Consider the following 16714-nt stretch of genomic DNA (forward strand, 5'->3'; position numbering starts at 1 on the left):
ACTTATGCTAGAATTAGAGCAATATATATATATATATATATACTAGCTGGTACCCGCGACTTCGTCTGCGGTGATTGTAGAAGTGTGTATATACACGCGTGGGTAAGGTTTTCGTACTGTGTATAAGGAATGGGATATGAAATGTAACTTTGTATCTTGTTGTTGCTGAAATTCAGAGAATACGTGAGACTTTTGTGTTGAAGTTACTTTGTATTTGAGCTGCTATATATACGGTGTTGTGAGAAACTTTACATAGTGACTTTGGGACAGAAGTATTTGAAGTTAACCCTTTCCCGCCGATGGCATTTTTTGATTTTCGTTTTTGCCTCCCCTCCTTCTAAACCCCATAACTTTTTTATTTCTCCACTCCCAGAGCCATATGAGGTCTTAATCTTTGCGGGACAAATTTTTCTTCATGATGCCACCATTATTTATTCTATATAATGTACTGGGAAGCAGGGAAAAAATTAAGAATGGGGTGGATTTGAAGAAAAAATGCATTTCTGTGACTTTCTTACGGGCTTTGGTTTTACGGCGTTCACTGTGCAACCAAAATGACATGTCCCCTGTATTCTGTGTTTCGTTACGATTCCGGGGTTACCAAATTTATATGGTTTTATTTACATTTTGACCCCTTAAAAAAAATCCAAAACTGTGTTAAAAAATTATTTTTTGAAAAGTCGCCATATTCCGACAGCCGTAACTTTTTTATACGTGCGTGTACGGGGATGTATATGGCGTCTTTTTTTGGGGGACCGGGTGTACTTTGTAGTTCTACCATTTTCGGGAAATGTTATTGCTTTGATCACTTTTTATTCAAATTTTTATCAGAATCAAAACAGTGAAAAAATGGCGGTTTGGCACTTTTGACCATTTTTCCCGCTACGGCGTTTACCGAACAGGAAAAATATTTGTATAGCTTTGTAGAGCGGGCGATTTCTGACGTGGGGATACCTAACATGTATGTGTTTCACAGTTTTTAACTACTTTTATATGTGTTCTAGGGAAAGGGGGGTGATTTGAATTATTAATCCTTTTTATTTATTTTTTTATATTTTTTTAACTTTTTTTAAACTTTTTTTTTGCATTTATTAGACCGCCTAGGGGTATTGACATAGGTGGGCGGTGTCGCGGATTGTCAGAGCGGTGGGGGTCGGCAAACATGGCTGCTCCGGAGCGTTAAAGAGAGCCTCCTGGAGTATCGTTAAGGTGAGGGGCAGAGTGGTAAAGTATATGTATATGTGATTGTGTGGGGTTAGGGGCGAGGCTGTAGAGGGCAATATGAATTTTGGGGCTTGCTATGGTCCAAAGTGTGTGAGATTGCAGAGATGGTGGTGTGAGTTTGGGTTTTGTGGGGGTCCTGGCACAAACGTATGTGTGCTATTGTGACGAAAAGTAGCCTATTGTTTAATCGGGTGTATTAACTATGTTTGTGGAAAATTTCAGCCAAATCGGTGGAGCGGTTTTTCCGTGATTGAGGAACAAACATCCGAACATGCAAACATCCAAACACACAAACCCACAAACTCACAAACTTTCACATTTATAATATTAATAGGATATATATATATATATATATATATATATATATATATATATATATATATATATATATATACACACACACACACACACACACAGTATATGCATATATTATATAGAGTTTGTTTGAGATGTAAAAAAGGATCTATAGAATACTTGAGTGGAGCAGTTTTTCTGTGAAGTAAACTAATAAACTAATCTTCGACAAAAATTTTCATTTACTAATGTCTCTCTGTTAGTGACAATGTTACTAAAAGAAAATAAGATTCATGGTGATTTCCTGATCTAAGGTTACTTTAGTTTACAGCACGTTTTAGTCCACAAATATATGTGAATGTAAAAGTAACCATTTTAAAAGGAGCCTGTCTACAGAACCCAGTATATTAGTCCAGCCCCATAGATAGATAGATAGATAGATAGATAGATAGATAGATAGATAGATAGATAGGGTAGGGTCATCTATATTAAACACTGCTTCCATTGCTCCAAAGAGAGCTCATTTGCCTATTGCAATGTTGCATAATGCAATATATCTCAGAAATGGAGACACTAATTCACAAGGAAAAAACACTGTTTGATTCAGATGCCCTAACCGAGCTATATGTGTGCTTTGTTAATATAATGTTCTTGTGAGGAAGGCACATGACGTAACTTGTAGTGCAAGTACTCTTCTGAGGCCTGGTTCACATCTGCATTCGGTATTCCATTTGGGGAGTCTGCTTTAGGACCCCTCGAACGGAGTATCGAAAGCATTGAAAAGCGGTTAGCAATGAAAGCACACGGACCCCATAGACTATAATGGGGTCTGTGTGTTTTCCGCGGGGTGTCTGCACGAATCATGTGAAATGGAAAGTAGTTCTTGATGTACTTTTCTCTCCACATGACTCATGTGGACACTGCCCAGAAAACTCAGGGACCCCATTATAGTCTATGGGGTCTGTGTGCTTTCATTGCTCACCGCTTTTTAATGTGTTCGGTATTCCGTTGGACGGGTCCCCAAGCGGACTCCCTGAAAGGAATACCGAGTGCAGATGTGAACCAGGCCTTACAGATGGCTGTATTTATAACTAATGTACTTTTTTCTGGGCCATGAGATGCTGTGTCAGTATGGGAGTTTCATCGCCTGTCACATGATAGAGTTGTGGCCTAGAAGAGAGCAGATAACTCACAAATACAGTCTACATAAAGAAGATTACCTGCACTACAATTTACATCATATGCATTTCATACAAGCCAGAAAATAAAATGTTTTGTGGATGTTCTACATTAAAGGAAAAATGTAAGCCTTATATTCACATAGGTAATCAGAATAAATAGCTAGATCAGTATCCACACTAAGTAGTCTAATACCCATAACCTGAGATATTGTATTTGTAGTGGTCTGAGGAATTCTATTGGAAACACAACTGGCATCACTGCATCTTTCACCATACTGTCTGCGACACTATGTACCGTATATACTCGAGTATAAGCTGTGCTCGAGTATAAGCTGTGCTGAAAAAGTCCACTTCGGCTTATACTCGAGTCATTACGGTAATTCAGCAATATCATAGTTACAGACCCGGCATCCGGACCTGGCATACAGACACTGGGACGCATGCCGAGCCGCAGCATCGCCACGCTCATAGCAGGAATACAGACCCCGCCCCCCCACACTCCATCACACGCGGGGTGACGTGGCCACGTAAGCTCAAGCCCGCATCCGGCGTGCATCTGCGTTCCGGGCCTGCCACAGGAGTACCGTAAGTACTTCTACAGTTTGAAATTGACAGCATCGCTACGCTCCTGCTATGAGTGTGGCAATGCTGCGGCCCAGCACCCACCCCGGTTTCTGTATGCTGAGTCCGGATGCCGTGTCTGTAACTATAATGGTGCTGCTTTGCTTCAGAGCGGTCACCATACCAACCGGCACCTCCGCTTTTACAGCGGTAATGTCAGAGCTCCCTGCAATCATGCCTGCAATCAGAGATTGCAGGCATGGGGAGCTAGGACATCTCCGCTGTAAGTGTTACAGTGGAGATTCTCTACGATGGCCCAGTACGAGGGGTCCGGGCAGGTGAAGCCATGCTGCTGGAGGGAGCGGGCGCGACCACTCTCTCAAGTACAATCCTTTAGATATGAACTGCGGCCAGCTGCCGGCAGAAGCACTTCTGCCGGGAATTCCCCTCAGCGCTCCTGTTGGCGGCCGGCTGCAGTTCTCCTTCAGTTCCGGCTGGCTGGGGATTCCCCTTAGAGCTCCAGTAAAGGCTCCCTGACCGGCAGTGCTTCTCTTTTGCAGGCTGCTCTATGCAGCCTGCCAAAGAAATGACAATTTTAGCAATGTATTGCAATGCATTAGCATTGCCATGCATTGCATTAGTGATCAGACTCCCTGGGGTTCAAGACCCCTAGGGGGTCTAATAAATGCAAAAAAAAAAAAAAATTAAAATAAAGTATTAGTAAATAAAAAGTATTAAAAATTCAAATCCCCCCCTTTCCCTAGAACACATATAAAACTAATACTGTTAATACTGTGAAACACATACACGTTAGTTATCCCTGTTTCCAAAAACGCCCGCTCTAGAAATCTATAAATATATTTTTCCTGTACAGTAAATGCCGTAGTGGGCAAAAAAAAGTTATCTAACTGCCCCCCCCGCACTTGAAATTCAGCCTGACTACATCCAGGCTAAATATAGGGTATTTGCACTGCTCATATTCCATTGGGAAGGGGTTAATAGGAGCACTGCAGATACCCTATACTCAGCCAGGCTGAATTCCAAGTAGGGGGGAAAAAAACAGTCCTCAAGCTAAGGGAAGGGGCAGACAGACAACCAAAACACCCGTCCCCTTTCCCAGCACTTACTGCACTCAAAAACTCTGGCCATTTTAATTTTTTTAATTTTCCATTAGCTGCTGCATTTCCCCCCTAGGCTTACACTCGAGTCAATAAATTTTCCCAGTTTTTTGTGGTAAAATTAGGGGGGTCGGCTTATATTCGGGTCAGCTTATACTCGAGTATATACGATACTTATTTTACGTATATTGTACTATCTTTTTGCAATGCAGTCGCTTCTTCTAAACAGACATGATTTTTAATTCCCCCCCCTAGGGGGGCTTTGATATCCGTCCCATGATTCTTCAGACTATCATTATTATTATCTTCGTCTTTGGAATATGGGAGAAAACCACACAAACACGGGGAGAACATACAAACTCCTTGCAGATGTTGTCCTTGGCAGGATTCAAACCCAGGACTCCAGCGTTGCAAGGCTGCAGTGCTAACCACTGAGCCACCGTGTTGCCCCAACTATCATTATTATTGTTTATTTATAGAGCACCATTAATTCCATGGTGCTGTACATTTGAGGGTTGACATACGGTACACAAAATATACAAAAAATATATAATACTAACAGTGACCAACTGGTACAGTGAGGTAGAGGGCTTTGCCCGCAAGGGCTTACAGTCTCTGAGTCTATCACATGGGCAGCAAAAGTCAGGATCACCCCTGACTTCTTTTGGGACAGTGCAATTATATACCCATCCACATTCCTCTCAATTAGATAAGACACCATGACTATGCAGTCAAGTGGACTGCACTGTCATCTTCTTATTATAACTATGTAACAGAAGCTTATCCAATCATCATTAGTAGCTATGATAGGAGTCTCTAAAGTTTAAAAAGTGTGGTAGAGTTTATGCAATTTCTTCCTCCAAGAAATTCCAAGAAATGCTGAAGCCAGTAATGCGTGACACATAGATTTCCATTGACTGAAGTAAAGAAAGGGTGTCAACAGAGGTTGAGTCACACTGTTACCATACAACAGCTCCAGTGTATTATATAGAAATAAAAGCAGCAAGAAAAGAGAGTCTGTCACATGGAATATCATAAAGCAGTACATGGGAAACTTTTTTGGGGTGGAGCTTTCCTTTAATATTGATGACCTATTCTTAAAACTGGGAAGTATCAGGGGTCAGGGATCCGCGCTCCAGAGGTCGTGGGAAAAGAAATAGCCAAGAATTCGCTTGGTTAGAAGGAAAGGATTTTAATGAAGATAAAAAACTGTAGGCACAACGCGTTTCGGATTATCCAGAATTCTTTTTCAAGTGCGCAATTCACCGACAGCCTGATAGATTAGAAGTCAGAGATTATTCTGAGCTCAGGCAGACCAGGCTGCACTCATCCGGATCTTTCTTCCTCCCGTGCAGCAGAGGGCGCTCTGATCCGGATGAGTGCAGCCTGGTCTGGCTGAGCTCAGAATAATCTCTGACTTCTAATCTATCAGGCTGTCAGTGAATTGCGCACTTGAAAAAGGATTCTGGATAATCCGAAACGCGTTGTGCCTACAGTTTTTTATCTTCATTAAAATCCTTTCCTTCTAAACAAGCAAATTCTTGGCTATTTCTTTTCCCACAACTTCTGGAGCGCGGATCCCTGACCCATGATACTTCCTTGTTTATTACCCGGGCCTCCGATGTTCACAGACGGAACCGCTGCCACTCTCACCTGGTTCATCCACCTGACAACTGCTGTTATTGGTGTTGTGACTTCATCACAACCCTGTCAGGGGAGAGGCCTATTGGTCGCAAATCTATTTTATAAGATACATCACTCTTCTACTGGTGATAATACACTTAGAGCACTCGGTGTCTCTATTTTTATTTTTTATTCTTAAAACTGGTCGTCAATATCAGAATCAGTGTGGTCTGCCTCGTGGTAGCCTCAAATATCCCCTGATTTAATGGGTCTTGAGAGTTTGATATAGACACAGCTTCATAGTGTCAAGACAGTGAATAGTACTTCAACTCAACCATTAACAATGTGTGTACAGATCAGCGCCTGATCGGTGATTGGTGAGTGTACAGGGTGTTGCATCTCAAGCAATCTGATGTTGATGACACATCCTAAGGAACACTATCAAAGTCCCGGAAACACCTTGAGATCTACTACATAAAATATTTAGAAAATTTAGAAGTGATCAATTCTGTCTTTGTGTTCTTACTGTATATGTTTTTTTTTACTGTTCAGATCTTGTATAATGGTGTTACTGTAAATTACTTAGCCCAATAAAAGGCAGATATAGAATAAATGAAATCATACAATACACAGTAACCACGGCTATAATGTCAAACTCAATTATGCAGAACTCTAATCGCTCATTGGTAAGCATGTGTCTTGGTTATTTGTATTAACTCTTTCAAGTTGGGTACAACAGTGTATTGACTGTAGTTTGTTCATTACATTGTAAACATGTATTTAAGGAAATGTACATTATATATAAAAAATATTGCGCACATTGTACCTTCAATGGCTTAGTTACCTAGATGAATTCCTTTTCCTATGCAGCCTGTGAGAAAATGTTTTTCTGCTTCAACAGATGATATTGTATTGTTGTGTCTGCTTTAAATCCCTCCTGTTTAATTTCTGGATGAACATACCGTATTTCTTGTTGCATTGCCTTCTGTAAATGCTTTGGAATAATCAGCAATTAAAAAGAAACCATGTTTCATATATTTCAAGGGAAGTTTCTTTATTCATAGTTCTAGTAATACAGTAATTGTACAAACTTCGGAAACAAAAAGACTTGTCATAACAAATCACACGGACGGGTTTCTTTTTATAGATTTTTATTAGATAATTTCTAGATTGAACAATATTTGTCTCCTCTACATTACATGGAATCAAACTGTTAAGAAATAATGTAATTGCAACACATTTGTATTTACTACACCAACATGACTACATAATGTATGCCATATACAGTACTTCACCATCTCAAATATTAGATTTTACAGTCATTTAAAGGGAGTCTGTCAGCAGAACTCAGCATATCAATCTAAGCCTCAAATTGGATAGGGTCAGCTGGATCAAAGGTTGTTCTTCCCTTGTGAACTGGTGTCATCATTGTCAATATGCAGATAAGCTCATTGGAGCAACAAGGGCAATGCTATTGGTCCAATGAAGTACCCAGCAATGCCTTTGTTGCTCCAAAGAACACATTTTTCAGAATTTGGACTTCTCACATTCTATTAATCTGTATATTGAACAAGCAAACACAAACATTTTAAAGCTTTGGTTGCAAGAGATAGGACCACATCCAAATCCAAGACTGGAAATGGGAATAAAGGTAGAGCCCTTACCCAGAGTTTTATCCAGTATCAACTTCTTTATTTTCAAACCAAACAGACAGGTACACGACATGTTTCAGGGCGATGCTAGCCATTTTTCAAGTGTACAGAAATTTGAAATGGCAAATGGACAAAATTCATAGACTTATATAGGGGTTATATGACCTCCCACTGACAGGTGCATATACAACATTTGCATACTGTATACTGTATGACTGTAAAATAAATCACATACCTCATATTAATATGCCAAGTAGAGTATTCCTGATGGCTGCCACACTGCAGCGTCTCCCCAAGCTAGCAATGCCCCTAAAGCCCTTTTATGCTCATTTGCATAGGGATAAAAGGACAATCTATACAAGAATGGAGCAGCGGTTCTGAACAAAAAATACATCATTGTAAACTGTGCTGACAGCCCTACAAGGTACTGTGACTTGTTTATGTCTCAATTTTGTGCTGGCAGACTCCCTTTAAAAACCAAAACATACTATGAGGGCAGGATCTGATTTTTCATCCATTGGCCTCCGCTAACCTTAATTGGCCATTCTGACATCCACATCCTCAATGCATATATTCTGCTTCTATGATGTCTGCCCTGTTTGTTCTAGTGATGTGAGAGAAAACTTGTGGAGCATTGTTGCTGCTAGCAAATGTTCTCTGCATACACTGGTTCTCTATGCATATGACAGTAGGATGGGCAGATGCAATGTGTGTATTACAATAGGTTACAGTAGTCTACTGTAGTAGGAGCTATGAGAATAGGGGAAATGCAGTATAGAGAACACTCATGTCTGGCCATATCTTCATAATGATTTTTTTTTTTTTTTGTATTCTGTATTCACTCCTTTACCTATTATCTTGTTTGTACATATCTAGATCTGTACAATGTTCAGTAAGCTGTATAGCATGTTTATCAGGCAAATCAGTGAAATACATTTCTTCTACTTAAGGGATGAACTTTCCGAGGGCAGCATGGCATAAAATCTATTTACAGTGTGTACTACATAATGCTTTCAGGTCTTCGCTTAAAAGCTCTTGTTATATTAAATGCTCAATTAAACTTTAAACTGGTAAATGATCAAAGCTGTGGAAAAAGTGTTTAGAGTCAGTGCACAATAATTCACAATAAAGATAGAGCTTTATCAAGGATATTTACATGCATTATATAGAAATCAAACTTACTGTGTCAATACGGCTCACATAAGGAAAATGTGGATTTAATTTAGGAATTTTATACTTATACAAAGCTTATTGCACATTAATTGACTTAATATTATATTTTACATAGAAGGGGAAATAAGATAACTAGAGATGAGCGAGTAGTATTTGATCGAGTAGGTATTTGATCGAATACTACAGTATTCGAAATCCTCGTACTCGATCAAGTACCACTCGCTATTCGAATGGAAAAATTCGATGCAAAACCAGCATTGATTGGCCGAATGCTATACAGTCGGCCAATCAACGCTGGTTCTTCTCTTACCTTTAGAAGTCTTCTCCGCGCAGCGTCCCCGCGGCATCTTCTGGTTCTGAATTCACTCTGCCAGACATCGGGCCTGGGAAGAGCCGACTGCGCATGCCCGCGCTACCAGAAAATGGCCGCTTTGACTGTAAGCGGCCATTTTCTTGTAGTGCGGGCATGCGCAGTCGGCTCTGCCCAGGCCCGATGCCTGGCAGAGTGAATTCAGAGCCGGAAGACACCGCGGAACGCTGCACGGAGAAGACTTCTCGGAGAATCCAGCCAGACCCTCACTCGTGGACTTGGTAAGTACTGTATAATTTGATCGAATGTTGCCTACCCCTGAAACGAGCATTTTCCCCCCATAGACTATAATAGGATTCGATATTCGATTCGAGTAGTAATACAGTCCTATGAAAAAGTTTGGGCACCCCTATTAATCTTAATCATTTTTAGTTCTAAATATTTTGGTGTTTGCAACAGCCATTTCAGTTTGATATATCTAATAACTGATGGACACAGTAATATTTCAGGATTGAAATGAGGTTTATTGTACTAACAGAAAATGCGCAATATGCATTAAACCAAAATTTGACCGGTGCAAAAATATGGGCACCTCAACAGAAAAGTGACATTAATATTTAGTACATCCTCCTTTTGCAAAGATAACAGCCTCTAGTCGCTTCCTGTAGCTTTTAATCAGTTCCTGGATCCTGGATAAAGGTATTTTGGACCATTTCTTTCTACAAAACAAATTCAAGTTCAGTTAAGTTAGATGGTCGCCGAACATGGACAGCCCGCTCTCAAATGATCTGAAAACAAAGATTGTTCAACATAGTTGTTCAGGGGAAGGATACAAAACGTTGTCTCAGAGATTTAACCTGTCAGTTTCCACTGTGAGGAACATAGTAAGGAAATGGAAGACCACAGGGACAGTTCTTGTTAAGCCCAGAAGTGGCAGGCCAAGAAAAATATCAGAAAGGCAGAGAAGAAGAATGGTGAGAACAGTCAAGGACAATCCACAGACCACCTCCAAAGAGCTGCAGCATCATCTTGCTGCAGATGGTGTCACTGTGCATCGGTCAACTATACAGCGCACTTTGCACAAATAGAAGCTGTATGGGAGAGTGATGAGAAAGAAGCCGTTTCTGCACGTACGCCACAAATAGAGTTGCCTGAGGTATGAAAAAGCACATTTGGACAAGGCAGCTTCATTTTGGAAACAAAAATTGAGTTGTTTGGTTATAAAAAAAAGGCGTTATGCATGGCGTCCAAAAAGAAACAGCATTCCAAGAAAAACACATGCTACCCACTGTAAAATTTGGTGGAGGTTCCATCATGCTTTGGGGCTGTGTGGCCAATGCCGGCATCGGGAATCTTGTTAAAGTTGAGGGTCGCATGGATTCCACTCAGTATCAGCAGATTCTTGAGAATAATGTTCAAGAATCAGTGAGGAAGTTGAAGTTACGCCGGGGATGGATATTTCAGCAAGACAATGATCCAAAACACCGCTCCAAATCCTCAGGCATTCATGCAGAGGAACAATTACAATGTTCTGGAATGGCCATCCCAGTCCCCAGACCTGAATATCATTGAACATCTGTGGGATGATTTGAAGCGGGCTGTCCATGCTCGGCGACCATCTAACTTAACTGAACTTGAATTGTTTGTCCAAAATACCTTTATCCAGGATCCAGGAACTGATTAAAAGCTACAGGAAGCGACTAGAGGCTGTTATCTTTGCAAAAGGAGGATGTACTAAATATTAATGTCACTTTTCTGTTGAGGTGCCCATACTTTTGCACCGGTCAAATTTTGGTTTAATGCATATTGCGCATTTTCTGTTAGTACAATAAACCTCATTTCAATCCTGAAATATTACTGTGTCCATCAGTTATTAGATATATCAAACTGAAATGGCTGTTGCAAATACCAAAATATTTAGAACTAAAAATGATTAAGATTAATAGGGGTGCCCAAACTTTTTCATAGGACTGTATATAGTAATATAATATAATATAGTAATAATATAGTAATATATAGTGATATTGAGGAGCTACTCGAAACGAATATCGAATGTCGAGTATTTAACTACTCGCTCATCTCTAAAGATAACCATTGTATCATTGCTTAAAAATGTGAAAAATTTGATAAAGAAAAATATAACATTTACATTCATAAGAATACTTGCTCATTGATGTCACTCATACTGCTGGCTGCTTCAAGGTAGTGAAAATGATTAAAGTTCATCCCATCAGTTTTCACAATATTCATCTGCCGGTTGTCCATCTTTTATATTCTTAAAAAACATGTTGCTTTTGACTCATTTAAATTATATGGACAATGTTTCTTTGAAATGTCTTGTGTATGTTTGGTCTATATGTTTCTCAGTACCATATTGTATTTATGATTCCTGTTATTGTTCTCTCATCCCATTGTTGGTCATTGTATGCTTCTCTTAGACCTCAATCACATCTGTGTTTGGATTCCATCTGGGGGAGTTCGCATGATGATCCCCCCGGACGGAATACCGAACACAACTGTAAGTGGTGTGCCAGTAAAAGTACATGGACCCCATAGACTATAATGGAGTCTGTGTGCTTGCGGCCAGATTTCTGCAGGGATCATGCGGACAGGAAAGTAGTTCACAATCTACAATGTTTCCCACTGGCTCCCCCTGCTGGATTGGGATGATAGCAGCAAGCATCCATGTTCTAACATTGCAGCTGTACCTCCTGACATTACATGTGAATCCAGCTCTGGATGAGACTAGGGAGTACATCTAGCATTAGACTACTAGCATTCTTGGATCTGACGAAGGGGTATATCCCTGAAACGCTAGAAATAGTTTTTCTTCTGTTTTTTTGTGTCCTGAGGTGTGTGCCACAAAAGGTTTTTTATCTATCTACCTATATTTTTTTACCGCTTGACGGCCGTATCAGCCAGTCGGTCTACCAGTGTCTGCTGCAACCTACAATTTACCATTGTGGTGCGAATTCATTTTGTAGTTTAGACCTTACAATAGTATATAATATATAAACCCAAGGAAAGCGCACGTGTCTGGAGTTTTTTTTTCTCTTCTTGTTTTATATATATATATATATATATATATATATATATATATATATATATCGCTGCACTAGTATCTTAATAAGCACATCACATCATGGTGCATTTTGAGCATATCGCTCAAACGCGGAAAACGCGTAGAGACACACAAGACAGAGACATAAGTTACAGCTTTTTGCTATTTAGCGCTAGTCAGATAAAGCTTTGCTATCTAGTGGCTAATTATTTTTTGTTAGGACAGCCATGAGTTAAGGGTGTCAGTGTCTACAGATAGACCTAGTGTGTGCCTGGGGCGGCATCTAATCATCAGCAGCCAGTGTCACATTGCTAATAGTAATACTAGGACGCCATACCCACTGTGCCTTGTTCGAAGGCTGATATACATGTATATCTGTGGCAGCATTAACTGCTGAATGTGTACAGCGCCTTAGGCAGCAGTTATCTGCTGAATGTGTACAGCGTCTTAATTTTTGAAATTGTCTCTGTTTATATTACATTTAAGACAGTAGGGAATTAATTAGTGCTTCCAACTGCAGTATCAGACTGACTGGGAGTTGCTTCAGTTCACACACACCTGATAAATGATATAGCAAAAGAAAAAAATCTTCAGCTCACCGTATCTCCATTGAAAAGATCCACAAGCCTGGAAAGCACGGACTCCTATAGGACTCAGATGAGCGATCAAATAGAGATAAAAGAGATAAAATCCAGTGTCTACCGGGAAGGATCCATAATCATTCAGGAGTAAATATAAAATATAGCTTTTATTTGCTTCGTCATAAAAAGTTACAAAGTAACTGATGGAGTAGACTGGTTACATTCCAAAGGCTGCGCTTTCAGGACATTGCTAGCCATGAGGAATGCTACCTTCCTGGTAGACGCTGGATTTTATCTCTTTTTCTGATAAATTATATAAATCTCCTTAGCTATTTAGTTGAGCACACACTATATCAGAGAGTGAAGTATTTGTGGGTTAGTTATGAGATATCAGCATTTGTTTGCACTCTAGTCCCTTTTATAGGGAGTTATTTTGGGGATTGCAGCTTTCCTATACTGTGGGTGGTGTTTATTTCATATATTGACCTTTACTCAGGATTTTTTCTATTTTAGTGTATATAAAAACACATATTGTTTTAACATTCAGCCACTGTATAAATCCATTGGATTCACTCTGATAGACTTTTTCTTGATACGGAAAAGACAACAAACTAGGAAGTTGCACTAATGACAGGATGTATACTATTCACTACTTTGGATGGAGGTGTATATAGTTTTCAGCACCCAGGGCTTTGCTATTGATCCAAAGAGGTAAGTAACAACACCCTCATTGCCCCAAAGAGCTCATGTGCATATTGACAGAATATAGGGAAATATAACCTACAGTCCTATGAAAAAGTTTGGGCACCCCTATTAATCTTAATCATTTTTAGTTCTAAATATTTTGGTGTTTGCAACAGCCATTTCAGTTTGATATATCTAATAACTGATGGACACAGTAATATTTCAGGATTGAAATGAGGTTTATTGTAATAACAGAAAATGCGCAATATGCATTAAACCAAAATTTGACCGGTGCAAAAATATGGGCACCTCAACAGAAAAGTGACATTAATATTTAGTACATCCTCCTTTTGCAAAGATAACAGCCTCTAGTCGCTTCCTGTAGCTTTTAATCAGTTCCTGGATCCTGGATGAAGGTATTTTGGACCATTTCTTTCTACAAAACAATTCAAGTTCAGTTAAGTTTGATGGTCGCCGAACATGGACAGCCCGCTCTCAAATGATCTGAAAACAAAGATTGATCAACATAGTTGTTCAGGGGAAGGATACAAAAAGTTGTCTCAGAGATTTAACCTGTCAGTTTCCACTGTGATGAACATAGTAAGGAAATGGAAGACCACAGGGACAATTCTTGTTAAGCCCAGAAGTGGCAGGCCAAGAAAAATATCAGAAAGGCAGAGAAGAAGAATGGTGAGAAGAGTCAAGGACAATCCACAGACCACCTCCAAAGAGCTGCAGCATCATCTTGCTGCAGATGGTGTCACTGTGCATCGGTCAACTATACAGCGCACTTTGCACAAATAGAAGCTGTATGGCAGAGTGATGAGAAAGAAGCCGTTTCTGCATGTACGCCACAAATAGAGTTGCCTGAGGTATGAAAAAGCACATTTGGACAAGGCAGCTTCATTTTGGAAACAAAAATTGAGTTGTTTGGTTATAAAAAAAGGCGTTATGCATGGCGTCCAAAAAGAAACAGCATTCCAAGAAAAACACATGCTACCCACTGTAAAATTTGGTGGAGGTTCCATCATGCTTTGGGGCTGTGTGGCCAATGCCGACATCGGGAATCTTGTTAAAGTTGAGGGTCGCATGGATTCCACTCAGTATCAGCAGATTCTTGAGAATAATGTTCAAGAATCAGTGACGAAGTTGAAGTTACACCGGGGATGGATATTTCAGCAAGACAATGATCCAAAACACCGCTCCAAATCCTCAGGCATTCATGCAGAGGAACAATTACAATGTTCTGGAATGGCCATCCCAGTCCCCAGACCTGAATATCATTGAACATCTGTGGGATGATTTGAAGCGGGCTGTCCATGCTCGGCGACCATCTAACTTAACTGAACTTGAATTGTTTGTCCAAAATACCTTTATCCAGGATCCAGGAACTGATTAAAAGCTACAGGAAGCGACTAGAGGCTGTTATCTTTGCAAAAGGAGGATCTACTAAATATTAATGTCACTTTTCTGTTGAGGTGCCCATACTTTTGCATCGGTCAAATTTTGGTTTAATGCATATTGCACATTTTCTGTTAGTACAATAAACCTCATTTCAATCCTGAAATATTACTGTGTCCATCAGTTATTAGATATATCAAACTGAAATGGCTGTTGCAAATACCAAAATATTTAGAACTAAAAATGATTAAGATTAATAGGGGTGCCCAAACTTTTTCATAGGACTGTATCTATCTACAGGGCTAGGTTGAGATGCTAGGTGACAGACTCCCTTTAAAATAAGGGGCTCAAAAATTCCATTATCAGCACTGCTAGCTTGATAACACAGTTTTCAAAATAAAGGGAAAGTCAGCTCCAACAATTGCTACATACCACAACCAGTCTTTTTATTTGCATTAGCCAGAGGGTACTTCTTGGTGTCTTCATGAACACATCAACCCATCTGCTTTTCAGGGAGATCAACATATTGGGAAAGGTTGCGTGTAAAAGATAGACTAGACCTCCAGGAACCAGCAGGGTTGTGAAAACTACACCATTGACATTGATTCAGTGTTCCTGGGAACCCTCTCTTACATGGAAAACAACAATGCAGGTAAAATTTACAAAGAACTACAAGAAGTTTCTTCACATGCTTGACTTCCTGAGGGCAGTGTTATACAATATTCCTCAGCTGTTGACATCTCCAGCAGTGAATCTCTACCTTTTCACAGGGGTATAGTACAACCACTATTTCAGTATTGTCACAGCCTGGCTGACTGGTCTAAAGATTAATGTATTTCACTAAAATATATAACTTTAATTATTTGCCACTTAGGCTAAAAACGTCTAAACACATTACAACATAAACACCCTTATAGGTTAAAGTTGCACAGCTAAATACGCTGACGTGCCCTCCCTTAGGACAATTCACAATATTTGTACTATGTGGATGATAAGGTGCCGTTCACACATAGATGTTAAGTTGCACAGCTAAATATGTTAACGTGCCCTCCCTTAGGACAATTCATTGTATTTGCACTATGTGGATGATAAGGTGCCGTTCACACATAGATGTCGCCACCCACTGGATGAATAACCAATGACAGTTCATTAACTCATCCAGCCCCTCGGCTCCCATCCAGGGGCGTTCCTCTGTCACATACACATCAGCTGTTCAACAGATGCAGAATATCAAATTGAGTCTGGGAGGTTGGAACAGAGGTTCAGGAGAAGGGGTTACCCACCCCAAGTGATCAGAAATGCCAGGGAATATGCACAGAATTGTGAGCGGACTAGTCTACTTGTCCCCAAAGTCAAGGCTCCGAAGAATGATGTGATCAGACTAATCGGGACATATGATTAGGGTGCGAAAATGGTTGCCGGCATATTGCAGACGTACTGGAACATTTTATTGAGTGATCCATATGTGGCGGACAATGTTACACCTTATCCATCTATAACATATAGACGGGGCCGAAATATTGGGGATAGGTTGGTTCATAGTCACCTTGAACCAGTAAGAAACGAAACGTGGCTGGGTAGAAATCTCCCCAGTGGCACCTTTAGATGTGGGAACTGTCGGGCCTGCGATTACATAAGAAATGGCAAAGAGGTGGTAGCGGCAACAAAGGGAGAGAGATTCAGGATTTATGATTTTATCAACTGTCGATCTACTGGGGTTGTTTATGTGGCATCCTGTCCTTGCCCAATGAATTATGTAGGGAAGACACGAAGAGAGTTCCGCCGCAGGATTTTAGATCACGTAGGCAACATCAATAGGAGAGATGAAACATCGGTTAGTGTACATTTTTG

Source organism: Leptodactylus fuscus, chromosome 4 (genome assembly GCF_031893055.1).
Source record: "Leptodactylus fuscus isolate aLepFus1 chromosome 4, aLepFus1.hap2, whole genome shotgun sequence".
Classification (NCBI taxonomy): domain Eukaryota; kingdom Metazoa; phylum Chordata; class Amphibia; order Anura; family Leptodactylidae; genus Leptodactylus; species Leptodactylus fuscus.